This window comes from Anabrus simplex, chromosome 2 (genome assembly GCF_040414725.1).
Source record: "Anabrus simplex isolate iqAnaSimp1 chromosome 2, ASM4041472v1, whole genome shotgun sequence".
Taxonomy (NCBI): Eukaryota; Metazoa; Arthropoda; class Insecta; order Orthoptera; family Tettigoniidae; genus Anabrus; species Anabrus simplex.
The window spans coordinates 448,951,724-448,965,006 of NC_090266.1; positions in this window are offsets into that span (position 1 = coordinate 448,951,724).

The window sequence follows — 13,283 nt, forward strand, 5'->3', positions numbered from 1 at the left end:
TTAACGGAAATCGGTAGGGGATGTCGAGGAATAAGTCGCTACAATCTAGGCCATAAATAATTGTATTCACTCTGAGAAAATGGTAGTTTAGGGGAAGGCGTACAGTGGAATTCTCAAATACTTATGTTATTATTGGCCCTATCTTAATGAAAATTGGTATGCAAATAAGTCGATATAATCTAGGCCATAAATAATTTTATTCACGCTGAATGAAATGGTAGTTTAGGGGTAGGCCTAACATTATTTCCCAAATAATTATGTTATTAGTGGTCGTTATCGATTAATACTACATAATTGAAGTTATATAGTATTTTATTTCCGATCATTTACGTCTTATACATTGTTACCATACCGGCTATGATCAGAGATATTCATGAATTTGTATTTGTGTTACTAAGTCCTTATCAGTGCCGAGTCACGAGAAAATGGGTAGATAGATTTAATGAAAATCGGTATGTAAAGTCGGAGAATAAGGAACTACAATCTATGCTATAAATAATTTTATAAGACGCCCTAAGATCACAGAGTCGAAAGAAAACTAAATGTGAAGGCCTACAATATAGAAAGCTCATAAAATTGTTCAGCAATAACATTACATTAACCATTCCTTGTTGTGATTTGCTTTGTCTTCTGTTGCCATTCTTCTCCGATAGATAGGATTACTGCTGCGTACCGAGTATTTTTTAACATTTGCCTTACGTCGCACCGATACAGTTAGGTCTTATGGCGACGATGGGATAGGAAAAGGCAATGAGTGTGAAGGAAGCGGCCTTGGCCTTAATTAAGGTACAGCCCTAGCATTCGCCTGGTGTGAAAATGGGAATCCACGGAATAATATCTTCAGGGCTGCCGATAGTGGGGTTCGAATCCACTACCTCCAGGATGCAAGTTGCGCGCCCCTAATCACACGGCCAACTCGCCCAGTCGCACAAGTGCAACAGACTGCCTAATTATTGACGGCAAGTAGCTGGGGAGTTAGGTAACTTCCTTCTTAAGCATGTCAGTCCTCTGTTTTATAAATTTTTCGATACTGCTGGTACATAACACACTGGTTAATCATAGAATTCGAGTTATTCCATCCCTACTCTGAGACACTGATTGAAATGAGAAGTGTGCATATTTAACGGAATAATGGCAGAGAAGCGTTTACGACTGTCTGCGGCCTCGTCATTCCAGCTCTGGAACTTTGGACTGTTGGATCAGCACCGTAGTACCGTCCGTTAAAAGTGAGAAAATGTGAAGTTTTTCATTTGATCGAGTACTGTATTTTATGTGATAAGATTGCTTTTAATCGATGCATTCCTACTGATGATTTTGTGATGACCTATGTTGACTTCAGTTAGGAAAACGACAAAGTCAGTCTTTCTGAGAATCCCGTAGCGAAGCACGGGTACATCAGCTAGTAATAACGTAAAGTGTGAATTATTTAGGCTAATAATATTTACTTTAAGTGAACAACTGATGCCCTGGATAACCCTACATTATAACAATAATATTAATAATAATCATAATCATCATAATTAAAAAGTTGAGGTGAGGAAGGTAATATTTTGAGGAACAGAGGTGGTGACGTTGATATATGGTAGTTCACTCAGCGACTTGTTTGTACTTTGATCATTTGGTGTATGGCCATATTTTTCCAAGTTGTATAGTCTTTGTGTTACCCATCTTCTTATTCAATGGCCAAGAGTTAATAATCGTCTAAACTATAATTGTGTGAGTTATCTTTAACCCGTTATAGACGTGGCATAAAATCATTAAGTGTACGTCGATCTTCGTCAGGCACAGAGTATAACCACATGAAAAATCCACAGCCGGTTTCCAGTCATTCGAGCGGGTCAGGAATTGAATGAACAAAGCCACCATCTAGCGGTGAGGATGGGAATTGTGCCGGCTGCCGAAGCCTGTCGCACTCCTCTGGGGCAATGATTAATGAATGACAGTTGAAATGAAATGATATTTGAGAGTGTTTCTGGAATGAAATATGACAGCCAAAACCGGAGTACCCGGAGAACATCCTGTCCCGCCTCCGCTTTGTCCAGCACAAATCTCACATGTAGTGGCCGGGATTTGAACCTCGGAATTCAGCGGTAAGAGGCCGGTGCGCTGCCGTCTGAGCCACGGAGGGTCCAGAATAACCACATGTTAGGCGTAAATAAATAGGGTATAATCTTATTAGAGGTCACATTTAATTTGGGAGTAATTTAAGTTTCCACAACATTATTTTATGGTGAAATTAGGTTGATTAGAAAAAAATGCTTCAAGGGATACATTATAAGAATATCCTTAAGGTGATTAAATATAAAATAAGTTTCAGGATTCAACATTTTACCAACTCCTGGATTAAATCCAGCACTTTCATGGTTTTTCAACCGAACACACTAAAACGCAACAGATCAAGCATTGTCTTTGCTATTTATTGGCAACTTATATGTAAATTGATAAGTTTCTTGTAAATCTTATTGGTGTTGATTAATGATAATTTACTTAGCAAATTCAGGATCAGATTTATCTGTTTTATTTGGAGTTGCATTAACAATAACTTATGAGTACACAGTTGTCATTTATGAACTTTCTCGAGATCTTTTGATTATTTGATGATTATATGTTAATGAAGGATGGGTTTGGTAACGAATTTTAATACATTTATGGAGTTTAAATCAATTTTTTCATTCAATAGTTTTATCTCTCTAAATAACCGTCATCAACGTAGTGCCGCAAAACCGTTCATGCCCCCCTGTAGCTTAAGAGGCAATTACTTGCTCTCCAAACCATTCATTTTGCCCTTAGTTAGCCGGAAGTGTGTAATATAAATTTGAAAAATGCATTTGATACAACTGACAATTAGGAATAGCGGTAGAAAGTGTTATACAATTGTCGTTGTTCATAAATTAGTTTGGAAGTCAAGCATAGTTTGTTTGCCTTTCTTATACTAAAGTTACATCACTTCACATTCCTTATCTCTTCATGAACCCCAATGTGGTATGATTCATCCACTTCTTTCTTAAAAGTTACCAATTATAATTGTTCTCTAACATTTAAAGGAAGATTATCACGGTTTGCTGATATTATTTGTTCTGTTAACAATTCAGTGCATGAACATAAGGAAACGATGCACTGTGACCAGAATTTAATGCAACTAAATCACTGACAACATATTTACAATTAAGATACCGTTCAGTCTCTACTTGCAAAATTCAGGTTTTTTATTGCCTTGAGGAATAGAAGGTATGTCTAATATTTAAGCCTAAACTCGAAACAATTTTGCTTCAAGAAGGGGCTATAATAAACTAGTAATCAATTCGGATGTCATTTCACTTGTCCATTAAATAGTCCATACTCCAGGTTTGAATTCAGATACACATTATTAGCAATGCAGCTTCGGCTGAAATGAATTATGGGATTGTAGTGCAAGGCCTGGTATCCGTAATTTGCTACATCATTATATATCGATCAAAGATGGCATGGCATGTGACCAGACCTGTTGCAACTATCCCTCAATTCAGCGCATTTGTAATCAAACTGGTGACGCTGTCCGAATATAAACAATACTAATGTTGCTTAAATTGTATTAACGCAATATCCGTCCGTCTTGACTAATATACAATAAGGTTCTTTACTTAATTTCTCCAAACATCATCTTGAATCTTATATTATTTACTAATTCAAATCATATTATATTTTAAATATTATATGGGTGTTTAAATATCTTTACTGCATCTTTGTCTGCTATTAAAACCCTGCATAAAATTATATAGGCTACAATAAGGAACGTGACCGACAGAACCGTAAGAAGTTTAGTTTATACAGGATATCAGTTTTCGGAAGTTTCCGCCGAGTATGACGATAAGATTAAGTACGACATTGACAATTTAGCTAAACGTGATTTGATAACGATATGCAATGTGTTGTGCTTGGGATCTGAGGGAGATAAAGGCAAGCTAACGAGGCGCATTTTACGGCACCTCATAAATTTATAACTGCTGTCAAAACTTTTGGACGACTGGGATGTCAAAAACGGCGACGGCGACGACGACGACGACGACGATGAAGAGGAAGAAGAAGAATAATACGCTGTACATGCAGTGTGCTCTTGGCGACTAAAGAGAGTGAAGATGACTTTCTTTCAGACCATATCACAACAAGAGAACGGGGAAATTCAGGCCCCAGATTCGCACTGACTTTTCGAGAATTCGAAGATTCGATACGCACCTTTGATGGTAAGGGAGATGATCTATTCAGAAAGTGGATTACGGAATTTGAAGAAACAGCTGATCTGATATTTGAAGAAACAATTTTTCTGATGGGATGGGATAAAATGCAAAAATTAGTATTTGCTAAGAAGTCATTGCCTGGCTTGGCAAAACTTTTCATCCAAAGTGAAAACGATTTATCAACATGGAAGAAATTAAAGAAAGCTTTGATAGAAGAGTTTGATGCCAAGATGAGAAGTGCAGAAACCCATACACTTCTAAGTAGAAAAAGGAAGAGGAACAAAAAACAACATTACAAGATTACCTGCTCTTAATGAAGGAAATTGCACATCGAAGTGAGATTGATATTGATTCCCAGGTAGAGTACAATGTTGATGATATAGAAAATGAGTCCGGCAGTAAACTGAATTTGTATTGAACCAGGAACTTTAAGAAGTTTAAGGAAAAGTTACATGACTATAAATGTATTGTTGAGAGAAGTAACTCAAAAGCTTTGAAGAAGGATAGATCACAGAAAAACACTTCAAGAGACAAGTGTGCAGTGGCTGTTGAAGAAAGACATAGAACGCAGAGATGTTTCAACTGCGGTGAAGTAGTCCATAAATCCTCCAGCTGTCGTCAGAAAAACAACGGTCGGCAATGTTTCAGATGTAATAAATTTGGTCACAAGTCAGTGGAGTGCAAGGCTATTTTCATACCATACTCATTGCAACTATTTCCAAGTTCCAAGATATTAGACTGTAAGCTTTCGGCACAATCTGCCATTAAGACCAAGTCGTCTGCATAGGCCAGACTGCTCAGCAAATTTCCATCTGACTGAATCCCTCCCTGCCACAATATACCTTTGGACAGGTGATCCATGTAAACTACGAACAACAAAGGTGAAAGACTACAGCCTTGTCTAAACCCTGTAAGTACCCTGAACCAAGAACTCATTCTACTATCGACTTTTACTGCAGCCCAATTGTCAACATAAATGCCTTTGGCTGATTTCAAAAAATCTACTCTTGATCCGACAGTCCACCAGTATGGTGAACATCTTTTCCTTAGGTACCCTGTTATATGCTTTCTCTAGATCTACGAAACATAAACACAACTGTCTATTCCTCTCGTAGCATTTTTCATTTACCAGGCGCATACTGAATATCTGATCCTGACAGTCCCTCTGTGGTCTGAAACCATACTGGTATTTGTCCAACTTCCTCTCAACCACTGATCGCACCCTCCCTTCCAAGATGCCAGTGAATACGTTGCTTGATCAATGAGATACCTCGATAGTTGTTGCAATCCTTCCTGTTTCCTTGCTTATGGATAGGTGCAATTACTGCTTTTGTCTAATCTGAACGTACCTTACCAACACTCCATGCTAATTATATTATTCTATGAAGCCATTTCGTCCCTACCTTTCAACTATACTTCACCACTTCAGGTCTAATATATTATGCAGCCAGAAAATATTGCTCCTTGCAGTACAAACAACACGTTAGTTAATAAGGCATCGTAAAGTTTTGGGAATTATCGTAGTTAATATTCGACTCATTTTCACTAGATGGCGTTTCAAATGTTCTCAACTACACTGTCCAACATTTCGATGCTGGACGTCCTCTAGGTCTTGTGCCAACATGCTTGTACTCATACACTTTCCCATCCGATCAGTTCCAATTAGAATTTTAATCTTCTAAAGTATCATTATCACATATGCAGAGAGTTTGGAATCAGTATATAATTAACAGAGTTCCTTGCTCATACGTTTTCTACAAACTCCATCGAGCTGGATTGCTTCAAATATTCCACGTGGTACTTTAATTCGAAACCATTGAGCTTGTAACATGCTCCCTTCTTCGAAAATCCGGCCATGCGGATATTTCTTAAAGCCGTAGTTTTGTTTTCGAATTCAAATGTCGATATTTCAGCAGGATACTTATTGGAAGGTAAGCTCTTCACTCACCTCTGTGTGCTGTTCATCCTGTTCATCCAAGTACACAAAACTTACAACTATTCCGAAATTTATGTCACTCTACCCCATGGGACTATTCACTGCAGTTTTTCATAGATACTTTGATTATTTACGCCTAACTATCATATTCCACATCTTGGGGAATGGCGTATTTTGCTATGCATTGATTGGACTTCCAGTTTTGATTTCCACATGCGTTAGATGAAGACTGCGGTGCTTCAACCGCACAGTTATTTTTAGAAGATAATGATTGGTCTTCTTCCTCTTAACAGTACGGTAATTGTTAATCTGCTTCACCACCTGGTTAAATACACATGACATGATGCGGCACTGAAGTGCAAGGTTTTATAAAGGCATATTCCAGGCAAACATGGCATTTGTCCACTACTGGTGGTCTTCAAATCGTCGTAAAGAGAACGAATGGATTGCCGCAGTTCTTGTCACGGGGATATCTCATTAATTCATACAGACCTGAGTATAGCTCAGTAAATCAGGCAGATGTTATATGAGCGGTCAATACACTACAGGAAATAAATAAATCGTGCATGCTAGCGACTTCATAATAGAGTACTTCGTAAAGGTAGAAATATTCTCCACGCAACACATAGAAAATACTCTAGTGACGATATTAATTGTTTACTTTTATGATGTTGTTCTCAAGTTGGGGGTTACTACTGGTATTAATATACTAGAAATGGTCTAGGTATCAAACTAACAGTTCCTCAAGTCCGTGATGAAACGAAAACTTACACCTCCTCATTATCATTTTTCGACGAATGATGCTTAACGCCTGGTATTGAATTTCAAGTCCATCAATTAAATACATTCATAAATCAATAACTTATTTTAAACAAAAAATCCCTCCAACACAAAACCCTCGTAAAGCACACCCCACACCGTGCCATGCCGTCAGTTTTAACCAAGTCAGCGACTGTAAATCAAGGCCTTGGCTCGCGTGACGAAATGTGATTATTCGTGCCGTCGTTTTTCAAACGTTATCACCACCCATGCTAGGGCGCGCTTCTTCAATACCTGCGGTCAGTTTAAAATTGAATTTTTTTAATACCCACGTTGTCAAGTGTTGTGTTTAGTTTTTTGTGATAAAGATATGCTGTTGCGCTGTTACAGATCGTAATTCATATACATATACGAGCTGGGAATGGAAGGAACGAAATGTAATATTGAAGATATGTAAGAATTATGTTAATACGTGTCATTCGTAGAAGTACATTTATATTTGATTCGGTAATGCTCCAAGTCCCTAACAGTTATATTTCAAATAGAATTTAAATGGAACGCGTGAGATACTCTTTTCCGTAACTAGTCATGACTGATAAATCTGGAAAAGTGAATACAATGAAATCCGCGTCCCAGTAGATAGACATTTAATTCACATGCGCTGTAGGTAAAATATACTCGTACATATGCCACAAGTCATCTGCTCGAAGGCTACTTTGATCCCAAACAGCCCCATCATTAGTTGTCGTAGATGGCCTAGCCAATACTTGGTTCAAACACCACAAACGACGGAATGGACGACATGGAAGAGACCTGGAGACGCTGGAAGGTATCAAATATACTTCATTATGATTAGGCAGAGATTCAGAAACCAGGTGTTGGATTGCAAAACTTTCCCAGGAGCAGACGTGTACTCTGACCACAAATTGTTGGTCATGAAATGCCATCTGAAGCTGAAGAAATTGAAGAAAGGAAAGAATGCAAAAAACATGGGACCTAGAGAAGTTGAAAGAAAAGAGCGTGAAAGATTGTTTCAAGGAACATGTTGCAAAAGGACTAAATGAGAAAGGCCGAAGGAAACACAAAAGAGGAAGAGTGGATAGTCATGAAAAATGAAGTCAGCAGGGATGGTGAAGAAATGTTAGGAAGGAAGAAAAGATCAACTAAGAATCAATTGATAACTCAGGATATATTAGACCTGATTGATGAACGACGAAAATACAAGAATGCTAGAAATGAAGAGGGCAGAAAAGAATACAGGCGATTAAAGAATGAAGTGGATAGAAAGTGCAAAGTAGCTGAGGAAGACTGGCTGAAGGAGACGTGCAAGGATGTCGAAGGTTGTACGGTCCTAGGAAAGGTGGATGCTGCATACAGGAAAATCAAGGAAACCTCTGGTGAAAGAAATCTAGGGGTATGAGTATTACGAGCTCAGATGGAAAGCCACTTCTGGGGAAAGAAGAAAAAGCAGAAGGATGGCAGGAACATATCCAACAGTTGTATCAAGGTGAAGATGTTGATAACTTGATTCTGGAACAAGGAAAGGCTGTTGATGCTGATGAAATGGGAGATCCAATTCTGAGGTCAGAGTTTGACAGAGCTGTGAGCGACCTAAATAGGAACAAGGCACCTGAATTGATGACACTCCATCTGAGTTACTGACTGCCTCAGGAGAAACCAGCATGGCACGACTATTCCATTTAGTGTGTAAGATGTATGAGACAAGAGAAGTATCATCCGATTTTCGGCAGAATGTTGTTATACCTATTCCCAAGAAAGCCGGTGCTGACAGGTGTGAAAACTATCGCACCATTAGTTTAGTATCTCATGCCTGCAAAATTTTAACGCGTATTATTTACAGGAGAAAGGAAAAACAAGTTGAAGCTGAGTTGGGAGAAGATCAATTTGGCTTCAGAAGAAATGCAAGAACATGTGAAGCAATCCTGACTTTACGCCTGATCTTAGAGGATCGAATCAAGAAGGACAAGCCTACGTACATGGCATTCGTAGATCTAGAAAAGGCATTCGATAATGTTGATTGGATCAAGCTATTTAAGATTCTGAAGATGATTGGGATCAGATACCGAGAATGAAAATTATCTACAATCTGTATAAAAATCAGTCTGCAGTGATAAGAATCGAGGGATTTGAAAAGAAGTAACAATCCAGAAAGGAGTGAGGCAAGGCTGCAGTTTGTCCCCCTCCTTTTCAATGTTTACGTAGAACAGGCAGTAAAGGAAGTCAAAGAGGAATTTGGAAAGGGAATCACAATCCAAGGAGAGGAAATCAAAACCTTGAGATTTGCCGATGATATTGTTGTTTTATCTAAGAATGCAGAAGATCTCGAGAAGTTGCTGAATGGTATGGACGAAGTCTTGGGTAAGGAGTACAAGATGAAAATAGATAAGTCCAAAACTAACGTAATGGAGTGCAGTCGAATGAAGGCAGGTGATGCAGGAAATACTAAATTAGGAAATGAAGTCTTAAAGGAAGTAGATGTATATTGTTATTTGGGTAGTAAAATAACTAACGACGGCAGAAGTAAGGAGGACGTAAAATGCAGATTAGCACAAGCAAGGAAGTGCTTTCTTAAGAAAAGAAATTTGCTCACTTCCAACATTGATATAGGAATTAGAAATACTTTTGAAGACTTTCGTGTGGAGCGTGGCATTGTATGGAAGTGAAACATGGACGATAACTAGCTCAGAAAGGAAGAGAATAGAATCTTTTGAAATGTGGTGTTACAGAAGAATGCTGAAGGTGAGATGGATAGATTGAATCACAAATGAGGAAATACTGAATCGAATTGGCGTGAGGAGATCGATTTGGCTAAATTTGAGGAGAAGAAGAGCTAGGATGATAGGACACGTCTTAAGACACCCAGGACTTGTTCAGTTAATTTTTGTAGGAAGTGTAGGTGGTAAGAATGGTAGGGGTAGACCAAGGTATGAATATGACAAGCAGATTAGAGCAGATGTAGGATGCAGTAGTTACTTAGAAATGAAAAGGTTAGCACAGGATAGAGTGGCATGGAGGGCTGCATCAAACCAGTCTATGGACTGATGATTCAAACAACAAGAGATGGCCTAGATATAACTTAAGAGGCCTGTTAGGGAAATGAGTATTGGGATAACTTCCTGGTAACTTTCAACGCTGATCCAGAATGTGCTATTACATATCATTCAACTTAATTCACTGAATTGCGTTCAGTAGCTGACACTATGGTCGATATATTCGTACTTTTCTCAGCAGGAACATGCCACATAAGGAATTTCAATACTTCCTTTGCTCGTAGCTTCTTCATTTTCGTATTGCCAAATCTAAAGATGAGACTTAGATTTATTAATCATAGTGTAAAACCTGTTCTATCCGATACAAGAAGAGAACCTTCACAATAAGCACTACACTTCATTAAGAAATGGATTTGGGCTTATGGGTAATGTACCAAACGCTGTCATTCGCATGGCACCTTATTCATGTGCTAAGCTTCTTAACTGAGTATAGAAAACTTTTGAGTGGTCCATGTACACTGCGCTAGCAACAGTGCACACCATAATTCTAGACTACAAGGATCACAGAAGTGGCAGCTATCTTCATCTTGTATTAAGTTGATCCAATTAGCAAGATGATTTGACGGGCACATTCGAGATAAAGTTGGGCTACACGAGCAGTATGTGAGCGTGCATTGTGTAGTGAAAAAGTACATGCCGAATAAGTGATGGACACATTGGACGATGGTTTGGATGTTCCTTTTACTGTACAATTACCAGAGGCAAATGGCTGTTTTATGCCATAGCACTTTACACTGATTCGATGCGTTGAAGCCATATGTCGATGCCCCTCACGTGAACGAACATAGAACAACCTGTTCGCTATATATCCTATTCGCTACCGTTGGAAGCGGGCTACGCGGTGGTGAAGCATGCCTTTAAAATTTGCCCACCACCATCCGTGAACAAAGCCTCAAGCGAACAGTGACAGATAGCCCTAGATGACAGCACATGTGCCAAATTCTTCACACTAAGGGCTCCACCATTTTTTAGTTAGTTATTTATTTTGTTCTTTAGAATATCCTTGATTTCGTACCGATACAGATAGGTCTTATGGCGACGATGGGATAGCAATGGCCTAGGAGTGGGAAGGAAACGGCCTTGGCTTTAATTACGGTGCAACCCAGCATGAAAATGGGAAACCATGAAAAACTATCTTCAGGGCTGCCGTCAGTAAGGCTCGAACCCACTATCTCCCGGATGCAAGCTCACGGCTGCGCGAACCAAATAGCACGGCAAAATTACCCGGTACCACCCTTGATACATTATTTACAATTTTCATTCACAGTATTGTTAACTTCTCCTACGTGATTACCCGTCCGACAGAAACACATAACAACTTCACTCAAGCTCATATGATTGAATGAATGGTGCCAAGATACACAATCTTCGTTGGTCAACAACGTCCGATACAACTTCGGAGCATTGCATGGTGTTAATAATAATGGCGTGGGGCCTGGTCCACGTTTTTCGAGTTGACGACGTAGGCGACCTGAGTGTCTGTTATGATGGGGTCCTATCTTTTATGAATTCTAATGAAGAAAACGCCCCTCCCCCACACACACCCAGCCCCAGGGCCATTGTGATTAAACAACGAAAGTAAAAATCTCCGCCTACGGCCGGAAATCGAATCCGGGACCCTTCGACTGAAAGACAGCACACTAACCATTTAGCCATGGAGACTGATGTTGTACGGTGTTGCAAGCTAAGTCTGCAGTCACGCCACTCCTTATTATCCTGAGGTATTCAGCGGCTAATACTAGATTCCTGATTTTTCCTATATGCTGTATTCTTGTCCATTCTTTCCACTTTTCTTTAGATATGTCGCCCTGAATAGGTCTTTCAGGTTTTCTTCTTTGATACACGGTATTTATTTCATTATTTGTCTAGTTTTTTAAGTAATTCCCTCAGTTTCCGGCATGGAATAACAATTTTGAGCTGACTCAAGGTCATTGAAACAATCAATAATTGAATAATTTAATCATTTATATGGCATTGAACAACAAGTGCATTAGCCTTTGTCATAATACATTAATATTATGCATATTTTCTCTATATAAACTAAACGAGCTCACTTGTGGTATATTCTACTACTACTACTGTTACTATTAATGACATTCACACAATTACTCTTTAAATTAGCTGAGCGCCAACCGCTGTACTAAGCGACAAATTCGGAGAACATACGTCTGATATGTATTATTCCTAAGGCGTGGGGTGTTAAAACTCACAGACCTGGCAATATACAGGAATACGGATCAGGACAGATGTGGACTGGGTCGCATTTCCACAATTGAGGATTTTACTTGGAAATTGAATCAATTACTATTATTACGAGAAAACTGTACTCATGACTATACTTTACATCACAATCAACTTGCATTACTTTAATAGAATAAAATAATAACTCATGAGATTTGTTGTTATATACGAGGAAACCTGATATAAATTTAAGAAGCTATTAACATTTTACATGAATCAAGTTTGATATCGTGACTGATTAATTTCTTCTTCATGTCACTTATGTATAACAAATTTGATGCTATAATTACGTTATATCTGCAACCACCGCTGTTGAACTTCGTATTCCTGGAACCACCCCGTCCGGTTTGTAGTAGGAAGTTGTAGTCTCTTGTCTCATCTTCTTGCGTACCTGAAGTTGGCCTACTTCCCCTGTCCAAGTGTAATGTCCTCCATGTGGCCACGTCCATTTATATTCATGGTCAGAAATTGGAAGACTTTACTGAATAACCTGTACTATTCAGGCATTCTATCTACTCTAGTTTCACACGTCCTGATAGCTAATATAGAGACGCTTGATATAAATACAACAAGTTCTATGTGATGTTAGATACATCTACGTATGATTAAATTCTCGAACCAAGTTCGCGAATTAGGTAACAGAATTCAATGAAGAATTCGAAGTACGCTAGCGACTGACAACTGCATATATATTGTACCAGGAAAAGTTGATTTCAAGAGCATAAGGTCTTTCTGAGGGTTGCCTAGTCCTTAGGAGATGGTACAGAGAGGGGGGATCGCAAGGCGAAATAATAGATATTATATCTTTCTTTCCTTTATTCAATCTCTGGAAGGCCACCCTATTTTATCGCCGAATCACAGATATTTACTAGAAAATAAATCACAATTTCAACAACAGGATATCGAAAAATCGAGTTGATCAAGTAAAATTCGACTGAATAATGTCTTTCTCAATCATTTATGTCCATCATAACTTTCACGGCATAAATTAATAGTAAAGCATGTTGTAAGTAAATAAGAAATCCTAAAGTCTTTTCTATTGGCACTTACGATTTCAGATTA